The sequence below is a fragment of the Macrobrachium rosenbergii genome, chromosome 56 (genome assembly GCF_040412425.1).
Source record: "Macrobrachium rosenbergii isolate ZJJX-2024 chromosome 56, ASM4041242v1, whole genome shotgun sequence".
NCBI classification, from domain to species: Eukaryota; Metazoa; Arthropoda; class Malacostraca; order Decapoda; family Palaemonidae; genus Macrobrachium; species Macrobrachium rosenbergii.
This window is the reverse complement of record NC_089796.1, coordinates 16,508,424-16,534,490: the sequence shown is the minus strand read 5'-3', so window position 1 is coordinate 16,534,490 and position 26,067 is coordinate 16,508,424. Positions and strand designations below refer to the sequence as shown.

At 40.0% G+C, this 26,067-nt stretch overlaps 1 long non-coding RNA gene across 1 annotated transcript; it reads right to left on the bottom strand.

Annotated features, from left to right (window-relative positions):
- Positions 1 to 1,975: 1,975 nt before the first annotated feature.
- LOC136836455 (uncharacterized) lies at positions 1,976 to 25,330 on the bottom strand. Its single transcript, XR_010852399.1, has 2 exons — positions 24,264 to 25,330; positions 1,976 to 9,170 (listed from the first exon to the last, which is right to left on the bottom strand). It is a non-coding gene; the product is annotated as an uncharacterized lncRNA (long non-coding RNA).
- Positions 25,331 to 26,067: the final 737 nt, after the last annotated feature.

Here is a 26,067-nt window from a genome sequence, read left to right as displayed (position 1 = left end):
TTACTGGAAATGATGGAAAAACAACAGTCCAAAATCATGAACTGACATTTAAAGGAGGGAGTGAGTTACCTAGTGATAGTTAATCTTTAAATTTATGATCACATATCTTCATTTATATGATGATGTTTCTAAAAGAAGAGTTAGCGCTAAACTCAGTTGTTTACAAGAGAAACAAAACCAGGAAATACCAACGAGGATTGTAACAGGTCAAAGTCTTGGGAAGGAAAAGGTATCCACCATCCAAGAGTAATTTAGAAACTTAGATATGTCACCGCCGTAAAGCGACGTTGGGTGGGGGCGCTTTTGACCAAGTACGCTAGGGAGACTATAGAGCAAATATTTCCTTCGACAAATGATTGGTATATTCCCCCTTTTAAATTTCTCATCAAAATCGCATACGTTTTGGAAGTAATGCATACCATTTGGGTAGGGCATAAAAATTCTACGGATTTACACTATACTATGGTTCCAGTAATGTAAGATAATTTTCTCGACAATTCACACCATACATGTTCATCAGTCATCTTTTTGAGAGAACTAGTAAAGTTTTCTTGTAAGAAAACTTGCATCAGAAAATGAACTCGAGTAAAACTCTTATAATACCCCAATGTTTAGTTACGATTAGTTCTCTATTGAACTTCACCAATTCTCACCAGGTCCTATAAGAGAAAATGGATCTAAATTATAAGAGAAAACGGACACAACTACATAATTTAGGCAGGACATTTTTGAAACGTTCTGGCCTGTGCAACCACTTGATAGCCGGCAGTGCATGTTTGCAATACCTCTACTGTTATATTACTGATTCATTAAAGAACAGGAATGCAAAATTTTTCCTTACTGCTGAAGTCTCTATCGAATAGATGTAGATGATTCTTCAGCTCCTTTTATGAAAAGGGCACTTAAGTTGAAGCTTCGTCAATAAACGAATTTTTTTCATAATGCTGAAGTGAGTGAATAAGTTTATGAATCAAAAGCCATTTATCCAAATTTTTATGACCACATAGTACACAACTATACTCTGTATGTTAACAGCAATTATGTATTAAATGATTTACGAAGCTTGAAAATACCTTTTTATTCATACCAAAAGTCTTTCACGAACACTTTGCAGAGGTTTATGAATACTAGGAATAAACCTACGAGATACTTAATGGTAAGTGACAGGTTAAACTTCAATTCAACATGCATGTACAATACACTTGGTTATCAACAGATCCATTGCAAAAGCAAACAAGATAACCAAACCCCTAATCCGTCACTAGATTTCCAAGCGAATATTCTGACTTTCGTGTTGCCTTCCCCATTCAAAATAGTCAAATCGGACCGAAGTCACCTTCTACTTGCACTTGGACCACCAGACAACTTAGATTCTGCTGTGTAATAAATTCTCTGATACCTTCTACTGTATAGTATGTGAAATAGGCTTTAGGATTTATTAGTGGGGTTTACTTTAGCAACAGTCAACACACAATATTCTCTATTTGACCTACATTTTTCTTAATAATCTAGCTCGGTGAGTTTGCAAAATGTCACCTAACCTTTTTATAGCGAGGCAGTAAGGCCATTCTTAAAACTTATTGTAGGAAAGCTACTGGTATCAAGTAGTTTATTAATTCTGAGATGATGTGTTCAGGAAAAAAAAAAAAAAAAAAAAAAAAAAAAAAAAACGCATTTGCAGCCACTTATTTACGGCTAGTGAAGACAAAACAGGGTCTTTGAGAAACTAATTCCATATAAGTTTGTTAAGTGTGATTAAGACTTCCTGTATACCTTCTGCAATCCCACTGAACTAACAATTTTATTGTTCAACTAGTTTTTCCTGTTACCTCTTTATAGCCTTATTAATTATAGCCATCCCAGTTCTCAAATCCCCTATAACTAACGTGGATTATAACTTTTCAGAGCTTTCCCCTAAATGCGTTTGATTATTTAATCAGCGAAAGTTAAAAATTGCAAGGTAAAAATACGAAAATTAGATTTAAGATTTACTTGAGTACGGCCATATACGTGTAACCTCACGTCAATCCTTTCAATAAACTAAGATTCGCTTCCTATTTAAAGTCTAATCTATAAAATCTGAATACTTTCACTTATTAATCTCACCACGTAACATCCTTAGCATTCAGTCTTTGAATGGTAGATTAACTGAACTTCATCTTTTGATCAGGTTTCCCCAAGACAGCAAGTTGAGCCAACAGATGCAAGCACTTTGGACTGCTACTTCCAAGATTATTTTTAAGTTTTATTGGTTGCTGCACTCCAAACAATCAACAGCAAGCTAGGTTGAAACAACAATTTACACATTTCTCAAAGAACTACAAACAAAAGAAACATCAAGAACATGAGAAGTCAGTGTCATCTTATAAACTAAAACAAAATCAAGTAAATTACAAACATCATTCAGACTAAAGCTATGAAGTATATTATGGTTAACCAAACTTAGCTAGGAGGTTGAATAAAATGGGCCCACAGCCATGAAAACAGGCATAGATGACAACATACACTCGATGTCAATTCAGGCAGAAGTGCACTAGGCAGAAGGAATGGAGAGAATGTATTTCCTGTCTAATCCAAAATTGTTTTAATTGATTTAAAAGTCTCTGTATGCACTTTATAAAGTAGGTTTAAAGGTGCAAATCATTTCTAAGGCAAAAAATGCCAGACTAGAAATTGCTGTGTTACTACCAATTTCACATGAATAACAGAGACTGGAAGTACTGTAGACCTCTGAAATCACAACAAGACCAAATTTACATCACCTTCTGTTACTCAAACTATATTACTCTTCCAGTCACAAGTCTAATTACTCTCAAAAGTCTCTTACTAAAATCATGGTAAGCACTGCTACCTGGATCAGGGTGATACTTTTATTTATTCATTTAGATTACCTACCAAATTCTGCAATAGTATTGCGAATTGGATGAGTGTCCAAATCATAAGTTGTCAGCTCACCTTACAAAGGAACAAAATGACTACTTGGAGAAGCAGGTTTGATGTGTGAAAATCAGCTATCTGGAACACAAAACCTGAATTGTGCTATGTGGCTATAAACAGTCAAGGTAACTGACAGCAGTGGTCAAATAAACCACCATACACAGAATGGCAATCTTGCAAACCTGAGCACCTTTGAAGGTGCTTGGAGAACATTTTCAAATCAGCAATGACTGGAAAACTTCGTTCATACAAACTGCTTCACAAGTACTAATATAAACTTTGACATATAATCATTCAAAGATAAAGTGCAAGGCTACTAGCTACTTAATTCACTCAGGCGAAGATGAAGAGTAAGGCTCAGTTTTAAAATTCCATGCCTATTTTTGGAGTTTAAGACTATATTAAGCCAAGACATGGTATGGTACATGTATGTATCTACACTATACCTCCCAATGCTCCTTTCAGATAAATTAATGGCACCTTTCACAACTAACCAGATTAGTGGAAACAAAGTCAATACATTTTAAAGGATACAGTATGACAAGGGGTTTGAAGACAGTTATAGATTAGAAAATCTATGGGCACTGGATCCAACAAAATCACAATTAGAAACAAATCAGTGACAAAGAATCACCTACAATCTTGACCACTGAGAGAATGCCAAAGCCATAAACTAGAGATTTTACTAAAATGGCCCAATTTCAGATTACTGTCAAAAGCCGAGAACAAGGACAGTTTTTCTACAGTTCAAAAGATTTTATCTGATCTGATTAGTATTAGGTTTAAGTCATGAGGCCAGGCACTGTAACCTACCTTGGTTATTTATTTCCAAGGTGCATGGAGAAGTATTGGGGTACATGGCTGGAATCAGTACACTAACAATATGAACACTTTGCTGTCTATACAACACACATTCTTATAGTTTGGACAAACTGATTTGCGCATTACACCAGACATCATGGTTTAATATTTTTACCTAAATAAATTATATCAGCCTATTTATGATATGTTTCCCAATACAGTACTGCATTATTGTCAAAAATTGAAATACCTATATCTGACATAACAAAAATCTTCAGGTTCGTAACTAGGAAGTAAACAGGACCGTTTTGGCTACAAGATCCTATATAGCACACAGATCCTACAGGTTTCTTTGAGAAGCCAGAAAAATTACCACAAAAAACTAATTTAAATACCACATGAAACTAAAGATTTTGTGTTAACTTTAAATATTGACTGCAAATCATCTTTTTGAATGGTTTGCTCTTCAATGTCTTTGTAGAATTGCCATCAGTTGTTTACCTGCTTTTATGTGTGTGATACTATACAGCCTTTTTCTTCTTTACCCTGTTTCCCTTCCTAAGACTTATACCTAAATGAACACAACATTGTGTAGTTGCAGTTGATAGCTAAATGAATGACCAATGGAATTCAATATCAATGAAATTTGATCTTATTAACATTCAAACATTCACTGGTACACTACTAAATAGACTATATGGATGACTATCTTACCCTTTAACCAATGACTGATTAATGAGATAGGAGAATTTCTCGCACAACCCGGTACCTAAAGGTGTACATAGTGGTGTTCTAAGCACTCTTTATGTCGAGCACACAAATGATGAAGAAACTGAAGACAAAGGAGGGTGTTTAAGCCACAAGCTGGTACCCGCTTTTGACAAAGCCAGCAAGGATCACAAGACGTAACTAAATATTGTTACGAAAGATTGAAGTATAACATTAAAATACAGTGAACTAACCTTTCCATCTGAAAGACTTTGGGCACAAATACTACAAAAATCTTTTCAAATATCAGACCTGTAGTTGCAAACAAGCTAATGTTTAATCTAGATTTTGTTTGTTAGGGTGAATAAATTATGAAACTGAAAAAAGATCCAAAATGAATAATGTTAATGCATCACTTACGTTAAATGTATGAATTGGAACACATTCACTTGTAAACATTCCTGACAGCTGTAAAGCATCCTGGTGATAACTTCCAGAACAGTATGTAATCTTTGCAAGAAACTTAATTTTAAAATATACCAAATCATAAATAAAAAAGGAAATCATTCCTAATTACTGCGCACAACCACAGTAAATGAACATAAGCATTTTATAAGTAAAATCATAAGAGATTGTGTATCAGTTAAATTTTCACTGTAGGTCAACCCTCACTCAAATTTCATCAGTTGAAAAACCAGGACCTCAGCAATGGCATAACAAATAACGTCTGCGGAGAAGCAATGGCATAACAAATAACGTCTGCGGAGAAGCACATGGAGGTTGAGAATGCTTTTAATATCTCTGATTCTTGTTTTGAAAAAACCAATTGTACCTGTTCTAAGTACTTTCTTCTAATGGAGACATCAACTTAGTTGCCCTCTGATGAGAATACACAGCTCTCCTTCGCTTAGCCACTGCAATGTTAACTCTTGTTTTACTTTTATTTAATCTTTCCAGTTTACACTAACAACACAATGCACATACTACGTATTGAAAGAACTTGTATATTTTAGTCAAAACAATTCTATGCTAAGCTATAATTTTCAAAACTCAAGAGACAGAAAAATAATAACTTAATAGCCTTAGCAAAATATGGTCCCATTTAGCCCTTGCTTAGTTTATCACAAATAAAAGATATTGTAGTTAACTAATTACAGTATAACCTTGCTGACATTATATTCTTGAACATCTGACTCAATGATTCTAATAAACACAGAACTGCAGACCAGAATATAAATATATCTTACATTTAACATTGAATCCCTTTGCTAACTATACCTGCTTACAAAAATTACATGAAATTAACAGGAGAGCAAGTATCTACCATAAGAGAGAGAACTATGAACATTACAAGTCTAATTAGTTTTTGCCTCAACCACCAGAGATTTCCTGTTTTTGCAACTACACCGACTTTTATCTATTCTTGTTTGATAACTGAACATTGATAACTGAACATCAGAATTTCACACACTAAAACTAACATCCATTTTGTATTATATGGCACTTGTTTTTAAAATTCTTCTTTGGACAAAAATATACTTTCATTAGATGGCCTCACCCATATTAAAACTGAGAAAATTAATACCCGCATTCACAAAAATGACTTGGGGCTACATGAGAACTGATAAACATGACTAAAACATACAGAAGTTCTTTGAATTACAATACAATTAAAATACAAATTTGCTACATTTCAATAACCAACTAAATATTTTAACCAATGAATTTCTGATATGGCAAACATGTCCCATCTGTACTTAACAGCAAGAGGTTAAAGTGACATCTGAAATTTACTTAAAATATATTACATAATTTCACTTATGACTATTATCAACTTTCACTACTGACATCAAGACTTCTTTCTTTCAACAAAAAACTAATTACTAAACTAGTTTTCTTCTGCATAATTCGAGGCACCACTACTAAGCTTGGACAAAATAAAAAAGTATAATTATACTTTGACACTCATTTTTTCATTATTTGGACAAAATTATACTTTCATTAGGTATGGCATCACCTCTATCAGAATTGTTAACCAGCATCAAGCAGTGCCTCAAATTATACAGAGCAATGGATCAGACATGTTCAACAAGCAATCATATAGTCTTTTAAAAAATAAAAATTAATCAAATTTCATGTCCTAAGACATACATACTTCAAATATGTTCAACAACATGCTTTGCAAAAATATGCTTCATGAACTTCATACTGTACTTCCAGCACTGTATGAAAAGACTTAATTGGTAATTATCAATTGTCCCCAATTTTAGATACACCAAATCTTGAGGAATGAATTGCTGGTGAATATCTACAATTGTTGTCTTCAAATTATCAACATACAATTAAGCATGGCAATTCTGATTATTTTAAAGATTAGTGTATTTACCACAAAAGACCTGAGTGAATGCATAAATTAGTCATAAGCCCTCTAAAAGGCAGTCTCAAAGATGTTAAGTAGCACCAAAATTGGCCTTAAACTGTTTAAACTAATACCTCTCGCAATAAATCTTTTGCACCAAAACCAGAAACACAAAATTATAAATGAGAGAGAGAGAACCATTACTTTAACATATTTGTGATAAGCATACACTCCCATACTCACTTAAGTTAAAGATCAGGCTGCTCTGGCAAGTCAGTGAATGACACTGCAGCCCCTATGTCCAACGAAGTTACCTTCTTTGAAATACTTTTATACTGCCCTCAAGCACCTCACAAAATGTTATGTGAATCAGTCTGTCCTTTGGAATTAAGTCTATGAGAGACCTAAGGGAGCACATGCGCTTGTCTGCCTGAGCCACCTGATTTTCGTCTACATGTGGACTGATGTGTCTGGGATTTACATGAAATGTACTAACTGGCTTTGTTGCAGTAATGGGTCTGCACTGAAAAGTTTTACATTTTCCAAAAATGTCCCTTGTAAACTTGAAAAGTCTGTTAGTCATTCATTAACGTACTTTCTAGTGTCAAAGATCCTATTTTTTTCCTGGTACAAGTAAGACTCCAAAATCTACTGTGCATCCTAGAAGTTTAAGTTTACCTCTTCCTAGGCCTATGCTAACCCACAGAGCAAGAATATTTTTTACTCAGACAGTAACTGGGACTCTATATATATACAGTGAATAAATCACACTTGTTAAAAATTGTACATGAATTACCTATTTACAGATTCATTCCCAAATTGGTAGATTACATAGACAAATTAACATACTAGTAGTAACCTGAATTTTTATGTTATTACAAGTAATTTAATTTTCCTCAAGCGGCCCTGAATTTAAGGGAATATTAGTAAAAGACAAAAGTAAAATTGCAGTGTGTTAAAACTGTCAGTAACTCTTACTACAGTAAGAGTCATCCTAATCAAACATGTTCATGTGGTAATTTTACAAATGGTAACAATGTGCAAAATACCAGGTTTTAAAGACTGAAATGCTTTTTCTCTAATATCTGTACTGTGTGGATTTCAATCTTTATTCTATTTGTATTTTGCTCTATTTCAGATGCCATGTTTGCACACTGCTTTAAGTGTAACTGTGCAATAAAACGTTATTCTCTTTCTTACTTTTCCCTACTGTGTTCTTCAGTTTTCCTTTAAAAAAAAATTGCTGCATAAGACTACATTTGATAATATCAAAATCTTAAAATACTACACCAGCTGTAACCCCATCCAACTACAAGCACTGAGACACTGTTGGTCGCGAAAATTTCTGACAAAACAAGGCTGGGCAGTTTATAACATATATTACTTTGTAATTTGTTCAAGTTTTTCAGAAAAGCTTATTATATATGAAAATCACTAAATTTGAAAAAAAAAAAAAAAACAAACAAACAAACAAACAAACATGAACTTTTAAAATACATGAACTGAAAAAATGGGGTGCATCTTTGGGGTCAGAGAGTCTTCGACACCAGGAAACACAATAGAAATAATAAATTCAGGTCTCATTTTTGGACATGTTATCAAGTGCTTCCACTTACTTTCATGTACACTATTTAATATGAGGTAGTGTTGCCTTTCTCAAATTTTCTTATCACAGTTATGTGACACTGCTTTTAACTAGAAATACAAGGCAATGGATACCAAACTATTTTACTGACATTTTTGCAACCGACTCAATTCCAAAAGTATTAGAAGTACACAGAGTTGGCAACATGAAAATACTTTCGAAAAGCAGTCTGTCTTCACATACATCCTTCAAGTACAGTAAACAATTTTAATTAACAGCAAATATGCCAACCAAATGCTTTTTACTACAACTAAGAAAATTCATATAAAAGTAACAGCCATCTTAAAAAACTAGTACTAATATAACTATGTACAGTATACCTAAAGCCTATCTATATTTCACAGTTGTTCCAAGTCACTCAAATGTAAACTCACATTAGAAAATAGTTTACCCAGACAATAACTATTGTAGGGCTGGCCTAATCCCGTAAGTGGCAGTATCTTAAATAACTATCTAAAATGTCAACACAAAATTTCCTCAATTATGCAAATTAGCTAACCATAGTTTATGAAATTATTGGGACTTTTAAAAGTCCATTCAAACTTGGTATTAAATGCCTGACAGTGTTCTAGTCACAACTGCAAAATTGTTCAGAGGTGAAGTGCCCTGCAAGACTGGTCTACCTTTTTCTTCAGCTCTGGTGAACACTCGACATGCAGAGATGTGTTGGAATGATGAACATTACATACGAGTTCATAACTTGTTTCTTATTCACAAAGGCTGAAAATGAAAAAAACAGAATACAGTATGTTACTTCAACCAAATGTTGTGCTCTTCACATAGACCTAGCTATAATGACCCTGCACTGACAGTAACAACTGGAATTTGGTCATATATAAGTGGTACTCACTGCACCCAAAATGTAGAGATTATCATTACTTGAATTTTTTCTGAAAGAAAATTATAGTACCACAATGTCAATTCTGCAGCAGATATTGGTGATTAATTCTTTAAGTTCAGTCTGCAAACCACAGCAATAATTTTTACTGTACTTCCTAATTTGGAAGAAATACTACTATAAATTGTTTGAGCACCTCTCGGTTATGATGAGATGCCTACAAAATAAAATTAAGCATTACATTAAGTCATACAATCTGAGGTGCTTTAGGGTGTGTTACATCAATACTGAAGAACCAATACAGTATATACCACACAATCACACTTACAAATTTTAATACACTACCTACTGCGATTTTATTTCCATTTAGTAAGGAAACCCTACAACTATATGGAAAAAAAACTGCAGTGCTATTTTTATTTAATTAGTATATCATAAACTCTTCCATCTTAAAACTTACCTGAATTTAAAACTTCTATAGAAAAATGAAAAATGCTTATACGTATTAGTCAAGGTTGTTGGTAGAAATGTAGCCAAATTTACACTATTGGGAATTTTAACAACCAGCGTAACCAACGCTGCAGGTAAATTCTTGTCACTGAGCTACCACAAAAAACGGTTGGTAACACTGACACAGGTGTGTACCGACAAGCCCACTTTCATCAGTTGCTTTATTCAAAGGTCAAAATTGATGTGGGGAAAGGAGGGTGGGAATCATTCAGGTTTCAGGTAGTTATTACAATATTAGTTGCAGTATTTATGAAAACTTCATACTGCAATACACTCCCTGAACACCTGAATTTGCCCGATTAACAACATTTAGAGGAGGAGGGATCAATTCTATTGCACGCCCCTTTTTAACAACTGCAGAGACAGTAGCTCACCAAACTGCTCTGCGTGTGATAATAGTTTATTCCTACACTCACCATAACAATCGATGCTTTCGGTGAAGAGACATACTGGAGAGTACTTTGGTTGTCAGTCATGTTAGTACTGTCTCCGTCCGTCGACCCCCCATGTGGCTATTCAGAGTCTTTCACAATATGGAGGGAAGTGAAGCAGTGTGCAGAGCCACTGTCCCACCGGGTAACCCGTTTGGGTTGAGAAAAGGGCCAGACGACCGACAAGCGACAAAGTATCTTGGCGTTGACAAGAGAGCCTAGCCTACTAGAGCACTGTCTTGGACTCTTGTAGGGAAACTACCAGTGACTACGACAGATAAAGACACATACTAACCTAATTTCCTGTGATTATACTATCACTGTTGCCTAAGATTTTAAAGGCTAAAAGGAATTCTTCTATTTGGTTAACCTATGAAACAACGAACTAAGAGAATACCCCCTCAGTTAAACTGGACGCACCCTAGATAATAAGAGTTAGCTACACATACGGACTAAGAGAATACCCCCTCCGTTAAAATGAACGCACCCTACATAATAGAGTTAGCTGCTACACACGGACTAAGAGAATACCCCTCTGACGAGGCGAATTGAACGTCCCTTAAGTTAAAGGGAGTAAATACTGCAGATGGATTTCCAAGTAGCCACTTCCAGAATAGAAGACACTGAATAATTCCTTAGAAAGGAAGATGAAGTGGCAATACTCCTAATGCTTTGCGCTCGTGGTAAGACAGGGCTTGAAGATGACGAAGACGACAAACCCGGAGAGGCCTGGGAAACCACCTCCCTCTGAAAGTAACTGATCTGCATTCGTTGACAGTGGACGGGAAGGATTCCGGGGAGAGACAAAAAGTGTATGCAGACGAGGACGGAGTTTCTCCACGTTTGACAAATAGACTTTTAATGTTCACACTGGACATAAAGACATCTCCGCTGGCTCGCCGGCAACAAACTCTTGCTGGGAAAGAACCCTAAGCAAACGAGAAAGAGGGCTAACTTCCGACTCCGTCTTCACAAATTATGGAAGAAAAAACAATGCATATTTCCTGCATAGGAGACCAGCCTAGAAACTGCCTGAAGCTCACCCACCCTTTTCGCTGTAGCTAAAGCCGTGCGAAAAAGCACCTTTTTAGTCAGCTGTCTTAACGTTAGACCTTCAGTGGGTTCAAAAGCAGGGGAACGTAAAAATTGAAGTACTTCCAACAAATCCCACGGAGGGGCCCGAGTTGGCAAGACAGGACGTTCAATCTTAAAAGAACGTAATAAATCATGGATGATTTTGCTACTAGAAATCTCGGGGAGATGGAAGCTCAATGTACTGCTAAGCATTGAGCGGTAGCCAGCAATAGCCGAATACGAAAGTCCCTTGACTTTCCTAAGGAATAACAGAGAAAATCAGCTATCTTAGCAACAGAAGGTCTATAGATGGAGTGACCTTCCTTACGAAACCAACTTCTATACATTGTCCATCAGATGTGGTAAAGCTTGGGGGTTGACTTTCTCAAGCTGAAAGAAAGCTGTCTAGCCACAGCTTTAGAGTGTCCGGTCTGTCTAGCTGCTTGCTCGATAGTCGCCATGCAACTAGGTTCAGCATGCAAGGGTTTGGGTGACAATGGTGAAAATACGGTTGTCTGAGAAGATCTTTCCGCATGGGTAGGAGCATCGGAACTTCCGTGAGGGGCTCTAAGAGTTCCGGAAACCAAGATCGTTGGGGTCAGCAAGGAGCTTTTAGAGTCGTATCTGTCTTGACACACTCCTACAATTTCCTGATTACTTGATGAATGAGCCCGAATGGAGGAAAAGCATACCCCTGCATTCGATTCCAATTTTGTAACATTGCATCGGTGCCTACCGACATGGGGTCTACCACTGGTGAGATGTAAACCGGAAGACGATGGTTCAATCTTGTCACGAATAAGTCTACAGTTGCTGGCCACTTCCGGAGAATCTGACATACTACATCCTGAGCCAAAGTCCACTCTCCCCCCAATACCTGACGAGAGTGACCTAACGAACCAGCCAGCAAGTTGAGACTCCCCAATATGAACTGAGGAAGAGATACTTTTCTTTCCTCACACCATCTCAGGACTCCGAGATATAATACTGAGCTCTGTTGATCTCATTCCCCCAGAGTTCTTCAGATACGACATGGCAGTTATGTTGTCGCAAAACAAGAGCCACTACTCTGTTGCGCTTTAGATCTGAAAAACACCCTGAGGGCTTCTTTTACCACCCTGACTTCCTGAAGGCTGATTGACTCCTCTCATTCTTGATCCCCCCAAAGGCACCAAGCCTGGGTTTCCTCCAAGGTTGTTCCCAACCTTGATCTGAGGCATCTGTGTACAGATGAACGTCGGGAAGAGGGGAGTTGATAGACCTTCCGGGTGTCAGATGCCCTTCTGACCACCACAGAAGATCCGACAGGCAAGAATTGTTCCAGAGTATGAATGCGTTCTCGTTGCGGAAGTCCCAGCGATTCCTGAGGCATACCTGCACAGAGTGCATCCAGAGACGAGACCCTCTAATTAAGAGGGAGAGAGAAGACATTCTTCCTAAGAGGCTTCTCCAAGCTGATACTGGATGTTCCCTGCTGGACAGGAACACCTCTACCTGTTGCAGGACCGACTGGATCCTCTCCCGGGTTGGGAAAACCCTCAAAGGAAGAGAGAGAATCCTCATCCCTAAATAAGTCATGGATTGTGTTGGCATTAGGCAGTTCTTGGCAAGGTTTAGTCGAATTCCTAGTACCCTGCATAGATTTAAAAAAGTCCCTCGCCCTTACTAGCTCCTCTAGAGAGGAGGCAAGGATCAGCCAATCATCTAGATACCTTAACATCCTGTATCCCCCATGATGCATCATTGCCAACACTGAAGACATGACCCTCGTAAACACCTTTGGTGATGTGGTCAGCCCGAAGGGGAGAACTTTGAATTGGAAGGTGCCAGCGGAAGACACGAACCTGAGGTACCTCCGAGAATCCCAATGAACAGGAATCTGGAGGTACGTGTCCTTTAGATCCACCGAGACCATCCAATCCCCCCTCCTGACTGACTGCAGCACTGACTGCAAAGTGCCCATACGAAACTTCACCGAAACCACCCGACGGTTGAGGCTCGAAAGGTCTATAATGGGCCTCCATGCACCTCCGGTTTTCAATGCGACAAAGATTCTGCTGTATAATCCTGGAAAGGGAGGAGCTGGCTCTAACGCACCCTTCTCCAACAGGGCCTGACTCTCCCTCTCTAGAGCCATCCCCCTGATGGAAGATGGGGAATAACTTGGAAGGTTGACAGGGGGCGAGGACAGGGGAAGGGAATGATAGAGGAATTTGATAGCCCATCCTCAAGACCTCTACAACCCAATCCTCTGGCCCCCAACTCCTTCCAGACTTGCCAGAACAGAGCAAGACAACCTTCCACCGGAACGGACGAGGGACATATCTCCTACTTGGTAAAATCCTGAGACGATGAGGGCCTAGAAGCAAACACTGATAGAGCTTTGTTTGCAAAATGCACCCTCTTGGGTGTTCTAGGGGGAGACTTCAAAGCTGTCCTCTTGGAAGGAGAAGACTTGCCAACACCTCCAGAGGAACGAGAACCCTGGGATTCGACAGCTGAGTTGGTGGCGACAAAATTCACCATACTGGCCACATCTTCATACCTGAACAAGGAATTGGCTAAGGTTAAAGGAGCTCTAAGCAGAACCCTCTTATGGACGTCCAGATAATGCAGGGGAAGATGACTAAGATAGAAATCCCACCTTTTCTTACTCACAAACATCGTTGACGAAGCCAAGGCATTCACCTGGTGCGCCAGACCCATCGTAACAGAAGTTATGAAACTGTCAAACAGCCCCAGATCCGAAGGGACATATCCGTCATTCTTTAGGAAACCCATTAATCCAGACAATATCCAAAGGGAGTGTGAAAGAGTCAGTCTGATTATACAACGTCCTCCAGAGCCGCCGCTTCCCACAAGGCGAGACGATGCCAGAAACCTAGACAGGACTGCCTCAACAGATTCGTTGAGTGGCAACCTGACACCTGCCAAAGGATTACCACAAACTCAATAAATCGCCTTATGCGGGGACTGAAGAGAAATGTCCTGCCTATTAGAAGTCACTACCGATGCCAGACGACCGTCTGCCTCCTCCAAGGCCTGCCTAACCCGATCAAACCAAACCTGCCCACACAAAGAGGGAGCAGGAGCTGGCTTAGTGGCATAGAAAGACTCAAATAGAGACTGATTTAACGAATGCAGTTGGTCCAGAGCTCTTGCTTGAGGGTACAGGGAAGTGACATACTCCAGCATACGTCTGTAGTCATTACTACTTGCAAGAGGACATTCCGAATCCTCTGGAATTTCCTGAACCTCCAGATGAGAATCCTGTTCTGCCATGTCTGAACACTCCAAGACAGACGGAGGAGGAGCTGAACGGAGCCGAGACGATGAAGAGCAGAGTGCAAACAGACTGCCAAAGCCCAAATGCTGAATACCTACACCTAAACCAGTACCTGGAGCTGGGTCCAAATTGTTTGATTCCGTAGGGAGGAAGAGAGGGAGGAACCAAGAGACCCAGAACCACTTCCACCTTGCTACCAAAGGGGAGACGAGTGAGAGAAGCCGAACCCACATTACTAAACCCTGAGGGAGGAGCGCAAGCGAAACCGCTTGCAGAGGGATGGAAGAAGATGAAGAAGGGAGAATGAAAGAGGTAGGAGCTACCAAAGGAGTTTCTGCAGCGGAAAATGTAGGTGATAAAAGCCACAGACTGATCGGAGAAGGTACCGCAAGCCCAGTCAGAGCCGCGGATCGCAAACTCGAACTAGAAGCAACAAGCAAACCCTGTGAAATACCTGGATTAACTGATGCTTGACGTGGAAGCAAGGGGTTGCACATACCCGAAACACCTGAGGCCAAATTTTGCTGAAACTGTGATTTCACCTGTCTGGATGATCCTTCTACCAAAGAAGGCTGTACTGAGAAAAGGAAGGCAGACGACAGAGGAATGGTGTACTGTACAAGGAAAGAGCTACCTGAGAAGAGAAGCCAGGGGTTCATAGAAAGAGGGAAAGCAGAAGCCGCAGGAAGGGCAGAAGAAAATAATAAGCCGAAGAGGAGACTGAAAAGGGAGCAACAAAGAATGTGGGCGTGGAAACGGTGAAGCTATAGGGTAATTCTAAGCTGGCTGCCTGCGGTGAGCTAGCCTATGGCAATTAACGTTTTCCTATGTTATTTTACCTGCTGAACAAGAATTTAAAATAAATATTTTGTCTGTTGGGTGCAACTAAAATGTAATTGACCCCTGAAAACTGCACGTCTGTACCAATGGGTCGCACACAGCGTCAAGGTTAAATTACAGTTTAGCAGCAGCCAACTGGCAAAATATTACCTTAAACTCTTGTAAAGCAAGTAAAATAACATAGAAAAATGTCAACTGCCAGTCTAGCTCCACTGTACACTATTGAAGCTTTTGTAAACAGGAAACAAAACAATACCATTTCCCTTTCAGAATGGCTGTACGCCTTAACTGCATTTTAAAGATTACTGCAAGCCTCTGTTTTGGCAAGAGGTAGGTAAATTCTTGTTCAGGAAGTTGAATAACATAAGAAACGTCAATTGCCAGTCTCGCAGCTCTAAAGGACAGAAAACCGGCAACTGGCCAATGGTGATTGTGGACCAAAGCTAGCGCATGGGTGTTAAGGCTTAGGAATCAGTATGTACTAGTAATGAATGAAAAATAGGTAAATTTGTAAATTTACTGGTCAAATTAATTTCCGATATAAAATTACATTTTCCTAAAATAGTGTACTTTCAACGAATTGACTTATTTCTACCGCAAATGATTAGATTTAGAGAAAATGGCCGCCATGTACCGCCTCAGTCTCGCAGCTCTCTTAATTTTAAAAGATTGTTGCAAGCTCAGTTCTGGCGGTAATAACCTGCGCGCGCTTGCCACAGGGTTACAGGTAACGAAATTTTACTCTCACGTCTGGTTACAGTTTCGGCGAAATTCCAGCCGAAACTGCAATGTTACTAGCGATTCACACTTCGTGTTAGCCGGTGGTACTATCACGAAGAAAGGTATTCACAACCTGTGGAGTTCCATTGTAATGTCCATGGAAAACCAATAGCCTCAAGGTAAGACAGAGAACATCCACTACAGACGTGCGGACGAATCCATGGCAGTAACTGAAGCCACTTTATGTAGAAAGCCGCTTATTCCTCGCATTTATTGGATATTCTGAAACAAAGCAACCAATCAGGTTTCCAGCATTTCCGTACTTATAATTCCTGCGAAAAACAAAAGACGATTAGGCATTTTTACCCACAATACATTGACAAAACAAAAAGCGATCAAAGAAAAAGCTGACATGGCAATAAACGCATCCCCGATAACAACAAGGCACAATATTCATCGCAAATATCTCCGTAACTCTAATTTGCGGAAGATGCGAGTAAGTATTTCGTATGAATCATGAAAAATATATGATAGCAAGTAAAAAATATTAGATATCGGAATGACGAAACTGTAAAATACCTGAAAAAGGCCTTTGGAACGGCTCCCACTATCCATTTATCGCCCTTTTACAATTGTTTTCATGTTTCAAGTGACATTTATAACAGGAAATACAAAATAAGGTACCGAAACCTTTTCCCAAGAAGTTATTTACTAAAACCCAAATTCCCAACGGGTCTTACCTATTCTCTAAAGGTTTTACACCAGTTCTAAGATAATTTACAGCTTAATTACAGCCAAGCGACAAAATATTACATTGAATTCTTGTTCAGCAGGTAAAGTTCTACGGAAAAACGACAACTGCCATAGCCTAGCTCACCGCAGACAGCCGTCTTAGATCTACCGAAAACCCCTTCAACAAACAACCTCTCACCAAAAGTCTATACCCTTTCAAAAGATCCAGCAAACCTGCATTATATTCTGCCACATCCCCATACTGATCACGCAAACCGCTCTTAGAAGCCGAAAGAGAGACAACCGAATCATCCTTACTAGATGGAGGAGACCTTGCGCTAGATCGAAACAGGAGTGAAGGTGAAAATTTTGCCAGAGCATAAATTCCACTAGAAAACAAGACCGAAACCCCTCCTGGAGAACGACTCTGCACACTTGATACTTTCTCTTCACTACCTAACCCAGACATATCCGTCTTAGTCACACCTAGTTCCTGATCCTGACATTAAATTTTTCAACAACACTACAAGGTCTTTCACTGCCTGCTCTGCGTCGTGGGGGCCGGCAGAACCTACCCACTTGGAGGCTTGCGGTTCTCCATTACCCTCAGCACCCGTTAGGGCTGGTTCTGGAACAGACAGGGAGATGAAAAGGAAGGAGGATTGGACATCCTAACGCTACTGGTATCCCTACCTGAAAATTTGTTAGAAAGGACTAGCTACTAAATTTGTCATACTACTCGTAATCCTATCTTCTAACTTGAACGATCTCTGAGCTCGCTAAATCTGAAACCGAAGACTGAGGTCCCTGAGGCAATGAAGAATCTGACCGCCGTTTGCTGCCCTTGTAAAGTCGCAATTCGGCGCCAGGATAGTGTTTGGCCGGGCGCGCCATTAATTAGAATCTCCGCTGAGCTTGTTTCTTTGGTGACTTCCCGTTTTCTTCAAGCTCAATTAGTCACGCCTAAGCGTGCCAGGTCAACATTTTAATCATTTTACTTTATGGTATTTATGCAGATGTCACACATTGTGTATCACATGTTTCTTCATTCTGAGCATCAAGACTGTATCTATATTGTAACTCTGTATATTTCATTATTATAATTATACTCGTTCACTGCATATTATTGTTTATTGTTTCGACCTCAGGTCACAGTCAATTCCATTGTCTCTCACGGCCCGGCGTCAGTCGGCCGCAATATAAGCCGCCTGGATCTGTAATAAAGCATCAGTAACCTTTACCTGCTCGTTTTCTTTGACACCTTACAGTGGTGACCCCGGAGTATCCGGAGCCGTTAGCGGACTCACACGGCGACTCAGTCTTGGCTCCAGGATTTCTCCAAAACGCTCTTAGCGGCCTAAACACGGCGCTGTAACCAGCGTTTGAGCGTGCTGACTCTCGTCGGTGTACCCCACCAGCGTCACTAGCGGCGGAACCACGGCGCAAGCAGTGCGTACTGACGGACGCCGTACCCCACTCCAGTAAGGGGTCAAAGGAGCGAGCATGGACGCGGATATCCCCTCCTTCATGCAGTTAAACGCGGACCCGCGGACTCCGAGGTTTACCTACCTCCCATCACAGCCGCGCCCCCCCGCATCGAGGCCCTCCGCAACTCCACACCAGCGCCCGAACACACGGCGGCCGGGCAACACAATCGCGGGCCGCCCTCACCCTAAAGCTGCCGCCGTTTGCGCAGGGAACCCATCGAGGTGGCTGCGCAGGGTGGAGAGCCACTTCAGAATCGCGGACCTCACGGACGAAATCCTACAGGCCGACACAGTGCTCAACGCCCTTCCGGGGGTGTACAACAAACTCATCTCGCGGTACCCGAAACACTCACCCTCACATACAGCACCACAAAAAGTTCCTCCTCGAAGCTTGCTCCTGCCCATCGCCGAGCGGGCCGCCCGTGCTATCGACCTTGCAAATAATCCACGCCACGACCTCAATCCAAGAGACGCTTGGGGCATGGTCGTAGATCTCCTGTCAACACCAGTCTTGGGTGGCACAAACAAGCTGCAGGAGATAAGCTTCGTCTGGGAAATTTTCCTTCGCCAACTCCTCCCGGAAGTGCGCAACCAGATCGCTCACCCCTACACCATGCCTGTCGAGGACCTCATAGAGGCGGCACAACACCTCACAGACTCCGTCAAGGCTTCACAGCGGCTAAAACCGGCCACACAGCCGGTCAGCTCCGTCCAGCCTGAAGAGGACGTGAGAGCAGCCCGTCAACGCCATCGCCAACAGACGTCCACGAACCACAGTAGAGCGGTGGTCCCGAATTCTGTCGCTATCACAAGTGGTTCGGAAAGATCGCCCGAAACTGCCTGCCGCCCTGCTCGTTCAACCGTTCAAAAAGCGGGGTGGCGGCCAGCAGGACAGGCCGCCATGGCAGCCGAAGAACCCAGGGCCTCAAAAAACAGTAGGTTTTTACGTCCGCGACACCGTCTCCGGCAGGATGATGCTGGTCGACACAGGAGCCTTTAAGTCGGTCTTCCCAGCATCCAGAGGGACCGCAACCAGACACCAGACCCGGCCGCCTTCCTGGCGGCCGCCAACGCGGAGTCCTCTCCTGGCACCAGGCTCCTGTCGATCTCCATCCTTGGCCAGAGTTACTCCTGGGACTTCATCGTCAGCGGACGTTTCTTCCTGGGGCCGATTTTCTGGCGCGCCGGCCTGCTAGTCGGCGTGGGCGCAAGCGCCTCGATACCGACTCCTGCCGGTCTCTCCCATTAACGGGCGGGACCCAGACCCACCATCAGCGCCGTCGCCCCCACCAGTATGCACACCTTCTCAATTCGGCGCCAGGATAGTGTTTCGGCGGCGCCATTAATTAAGTCTCCGCTTTGCTTGTTTTCTTTGGTGACTTCCTGTTTTCTTCAAGCTCAATTAGTCACTAAAACGTGCCAGGTCACGCATTTTAATCATTTTTACTTTATGGTATTTATACGATGGAACACATTGTGTATCATGTTTCTTCATTCACAGGCATCAAGACTGTATCTATATTGTAACTCTGTATATTTCGTATTGTAATTTGTACTCGTTCACTGCATTATTGTTTATTGTTTCGACCTCAGGTCACAGTCAATTCCATTGTCTCTCACGGCCCGGCGTCGGTCGGCCCAAAATATAAGACCGCCTGGATCTGTAATAAAGCAGCAGTAACCTTTACCTGCTCGTTTCTTTGACACCTTACACCCTTACCAACCAACGACTTGCGATGACGAATGTAATCCTCCATCTGTTCTACTGTCCAATTGGAGCATTCATCGCAACGCGTTTGCACATCACATTGAACCTTCCTACATACCTGACAAATTGAGTGTATCATGCCTCAAAGTACTCATCCGTCTCTTGCAGGAAGAACAGGAGCGACGAGCGCTAGCATCCACAGTCATAGGGGCAAACGAAGTCGAAGCCGACGGCGCGGTAGTGGCAGGAGAAAGGGAAGACTTGTCCATGATGACCAATCGAGTTCAAGAACCGGCGGGCAAGTCCAAAGACGTTCCGACGAGAAATAACCAGAAAAGGCTGGGGAATCCCAAACGGGAATTCATAAATCAGGGGGAAAAAAACCAATAAGTCCAGTCTAGAAATCCAAAATTCCAAAGCGTAGTCGGGCAATAGGATTAAATCTCGCTCTGCTGAAGGGAACAACCGTTCAGCAGCGCGAACAAAAAGCAGTTGACGACAGTTACGGACAGACAGTGAGTAGGCGTGTCGGCACTCGGCACACACCTGTCAGTGTTACCAACCGTTTGTTGTGGTAGCTCAGTGACAAGATTTTACCTGCAGCGTTAGTAACGTTGGCTGTTAAAATTCCCCATAGTGGGACTGGTAATGAGGGTTGTTCGGGCTAGTGGGATTAGGGGCGAATTCTGGTGTTCAGGGAGTGTATTGGAATATTTTGTATTTAAGCACCCCACTAAAGTTCAGAAAAAACTTGAAAATACTGTATTTCTTAATGTTACTTTTACCCTCTGATTGTCTTTCAGAGTGAATCTTGGTTTAATGTTAAAAATGTTTGCAGTTGGTTTGGGTAACAGTTCCTTCCAACAATGGTATTTTAAAATGTTAGTTGAATATTTACTGTGGCCTAATAACCGAGTTCCCCTTCCTGAATTTTATAGTTTTCGAGAGTGCAAACAGATAATGGCCACTTACATGATACAGTACTATGGTTTGTTAATGCTTTACTACATCTTGAATTCATTTTATGGAGCCCTGATATCTTAGTATGGTCGAAGTTACAACCCCCAGTCCCCCATGAACATTCTAGCATATCTTATGGATGATATGCGATTATCTGCATTAACCACCAGAAACCTTGCCTGGCTACATTTGAATATCCTGTCATTTTTTGCACAAAAGTTATACTGGCTTCTTTTCACTTGCCATAACTTCCTGCAATTAGACTAACAACTACTTTAAAATATTTAATAATCAGAACCAAAATTAAGTTATCAAAAACTTTCTCATTAGTCTCCTATATACAAATAACTTGTCTGGAATAGTGTCATTGAGAAGTTGAGTTCATCCAAATCACACTTTTCTGCTGATAATGTAAATACCATGACTTGCTACAGAGATATTACAGATGCCCATTTTAGTGTCAGATACCCCATTTAATGTCAATCTTATTAAATTATTCGATTTTTGACACCTACCCCATTTCTGGGCTGGATATACAATTCCAGGTGGGAAATCAACTTATGTTTTAATGATCCTGTAGTCTCTAAGCCGTTTCTTGTTGTTAAAGAGTATTGTGAATGATTATATCTAAAAATATTATGCTGCGTTCCTAATTACCTAAACAGTACATATTTTATACACAAATAGATAACTAACATCCATACCCACTTCTTGAACCATTATGCTTCAATACTGGCATTTTTTTATCACCAGACATAACCATTTGATAACTTGAATGTTATGAGTTTTCAAAATTACATGAGCAATGCCAATACAACCCACCTGCACCATTTATGTTGGGCTGGTAATGCAAGGAAAACTATTCCACATGACACTGGCAAGTCATGCAATGTGACCTAAGCTCTATTTAGCTGGGGATGGTTATTTAGAAAGCAAAGTAAATGATGTAATGCTCTAATGCGTTATGTAAGAAGCTCCCTGCCTGGACAAACAGCCAACTTATATCAAATTCCAATTGTTCATTATTCCATGCAAAGAGCAACAAAACTTAGTATTCTTCTAAGCTATGTGACAATCAATGAGAAGAGGCCAGCTGTCTAGTCATATGACAAATGTCCGGTTCCACTGGGTAGTAGTGTTTTAATCGGACTGAAGAAATGTACCACAAGCTAGTCATATTACTGGAAAACCAAAAGCTTTTCTGAATAACTCTTTAATGGCATAATAATTTTTTCTAAAATCAACTTTTGTTATAATGGGTAATTAAGAAAGTCCACACAAAAAACTTAAAACCATTTCATCTAATGACAAAAATAGTTTTTGCAATGGAAACTGAACAGAAAGATACAATGTGACAGTCATATTAATAAGTACAACTATATGCTGTGAATTTCACAAATGCATGCATGGCAAAGCAAGCAAGTCACTTTATGTCTTCCCCCTTTGACAAGTTAAAGCCTGTGAATGAGATAAAGGGAAAAATCAACTACTGTATACATATTTGTGGAATGAGGAAAAGTAAGACGCATATTCATACCAGATTCTTAAGCCATAAACTGCAGTACTTTTATGGGTCCTATCAACAGATAATTAAAAACTAATTAGTACTAAAATTTGTTGGATCTTAAATTTACTCCAACAGATACAGTAGTTTACATTTCTTTTGGACCAGCCACAGGCCATAAGAGAACACACTATCCTAGAAAAGCAAATAAATGTACCTTTTTGCACATACTTTTATACATCATTGTCCCTGCTTTTATTTTGTTCACTCACTTTCCCCTTTTATATACAAGACACTGATAACTACAATACTGTGATGCGCAGGGTTGTGAAGGTAAATTCAGCGAAGGCTCTATAAAACTTTTGGTCTTTGTATATTTATATATATTCTATAAGTTTTTGTATTTCTTAATTTTCAATGTACCATTCAGCAAGAATTATACATCTGAAAATACTTCTGGTTAACTGTTTAATTTTATTTTTTGCATAATAAATTTTAAAAAATGCATAAAAATTAATATACATGCTTTTTTTGCTGATCTTATAAAATCAACAGGGCGAGTGTAGAACGATGGGCATTGGTTCCGCATGTGTATACAAACCTAACCTTTCCTAGTATGACAGGTCCTTTTCTAACCAGACCTTACCTTCCTAACCTCACTAGCCGTTGTGCCCTGATCTAGCCACGGGGGCTTTGTCCTCCCTGGACCCTTCCAAAAAGTAAACACTTTGTATTTTAAATTTTCTCACACACAAGTAATACCAAGGGCAGCTGATGTTCTTTAACAACTTAAAAAGATAAACTTTTCATTGTGATGTAAACAAAGATCAAATTCATTAATTTTTTCTCACTGTTTTCCACAGGATTCCACAGTAAATAAAATCCTAAACAATATTTACTTGCTGCTTTGAATGGTCCGATTATTTTACTGATACATGAGAAAATTTAGGAGACAGTAACCTAGCATGTGCAGAGGGTGAACCTCTGAATACTGTACTTCCTTGTACATGTTTGTTTTCTTTTTTCAATCTCACACCAGCGTAACAATCAGAAATTAAAGGCTACACTTACTGTGATGTAAAGGTGGGGTCAATACTTCTTGGACACCTCCATTTTCCTATTTCATCTGTGGCCTATCTTAGCTTAGGTTATTCTGCTTCATTTCAGGCTTCAAAGTTTATATAACCTAGAAACTGGTCGACTTGCTATGGCTATTCGTGAGGACTATTGAGCTACCCTCACATGTATGACATGGGCACTGGTCTAAACATCCATCCCCTGCAATACAGAACCTCAAAAATCTGGAATCTACAAGAGGGGAGAAATTTAGCCCCAATTCTTGGTAGCCGACCTGGGTGTGTAAATCCCATAGTTCTTTATACTTTTAAATCCTGCATAACATCAACCCTATTAGGCTACAACATCGGTTAGGCTACCCACCCTCTGCCATTACCGCTTTCATCGTCCTTTGGACTTCGCTACGCCTATGGTGCATACAAACACGGGGACACTGCTACTGTAAATGTAATGCAACATTGCACACAAAAAATCACCAGTCGATCCGTATATAAGCTAAAAGTCAAGTTCGATTATATTTTTTCGGGAATAGTCAACCATTGGAAGTGGGAGAATCAGACTAGTCTAGGATACTTGCACACCAAATAAACAAGCCCTAAAACAACAACTAACACGCAAATCTGTAAGCCAAATTACAGTACAGTACCTTCCTAATAAATGCCGGAGCAGAAACAATTCCGGGAAATTATTCATGTGGCGTTATACGCACCCCTTGGCGAGTTTTTCGAATATCACCCATCTACAATATTGTACCAGAGTTCAACATACACCTGCTTACGTCACGGTAACGTTTTCTTTTATTTCCCCCTTTAGCCAGAAAGCAAACAAACTCTCAATGAATACTTTACATGGACTTTAGTCATAATTATGGAATAATCCTGATAGCCGCCAAATAATTTAAGCTTAGAATAATTATGAAATATAGATTACCTCAAAATTTATGAAATGCACTGAAGTAGCAAAGAAATCCAAGAAAGTAGCTTCGTTTCCCAAACAAAACCCTATCTCAGGTGATATTTTGGCTTATTAGCCATAACATTCGCCAACGTTTGAACCCGGTTTTCCGTGTCTTTGATCGAATTACGGCTAAAAGGACAATAAGTAACTTTTAAAGATTTTGCTGTAGTGGTATTTTTTCAACATGTTTTAGTAACGAACTTAATTATCTTTGATGCCATTATTTAAAAAAACACATCACAAGTCAAAGAGAGCCATAGCCAAACCTTACAATTAATTGGATTCGTGTAGAGATGGAACCTGCCGGAAGATATTAATGGCTCAACTTCATGTAATGTACCAAAACTCTAATTATGGCAAAGCAACATGAGGAAAATGACCCTCTGCAAATGAAGCATACTTCATGTTATTAGCCAAAATCATTACTTTTCTTAAAACCTTTACAAACGATTATAAACTGTCTTGAGTCAGTATCACGCTGCCTGGGCAGTTGATACCCGATGAGGTAAAGCTAAACATTAGGCCACAAGGTCAGGTATTCACGATCAGTTTTACCTGTCAGTTCATCGAAACTGACATTAAAACTTACGTGTGGACGACAGTTTCTGGGCGGAGTCAGCCCACTTACCAGAATGGATGAACTGATGAATTACCTAAGGTTCGCCTAGGAAGGATTGCAGCTACTCTGACCAAAATATGAATAAACTATGTATAGGCCTAATTCATTTCATTGTTAGACCCTGCGGCGCTATTTGTAGACCGTTGCAAGTCCAAATCATACAATAAACAAAAAAATATATTCATATGATACAGGCAATTTGGCATAGGCCTAGCCAGTGTCCTGTCTTTTTACAAAAGGTGTTACTAGTGAAAGTAGGCTTCACAGTCCATTTTATAAATAACTAAACCAATCCCCAGCTCTAATTTAACCTTATTCATTAATGTTTTGTGAGAATAGATATCTCTCTTTAATAGGCTATATTTAGACCATACTCTGTTACGTCTTTTTGCTTCATTCATATTTTTATGTGAATTGCCACAGTAGCTACATTGAGGGCGATGACCTCGACTTGACTGTCCGACTGACAGTTCTACTTTTTACGTGTGGACACTCATCCGTCAAACGCTTACAGGTGAACTGACAGGTAAATCTGATTGTGAATACCGGCCCAAGAGAGAATGGGAGAGGACGTTAAACATTTATTTAAAAGGAGAGGGTACTCTTGAAAAGCTGATTCGTCTTCAGTAGTATTTAATCTTTTTGTAATAGATTAACTGCCTTTTAGGTTTTCTGAGTTATTGAACTTTTAGAATCACAATGATATAATATTCTTACAGATCACACATAAGAAAACTTAAACCAGGACATTGGTTATATTTAAGAATTCTAACACACCACTCATCCACATAGTATTTATAGATTATTTACATAATGGCATTGTGTTAGCACTGATGTAACTGTTCAGATCTGTCTGAAAAGGTACCTCTTGCTG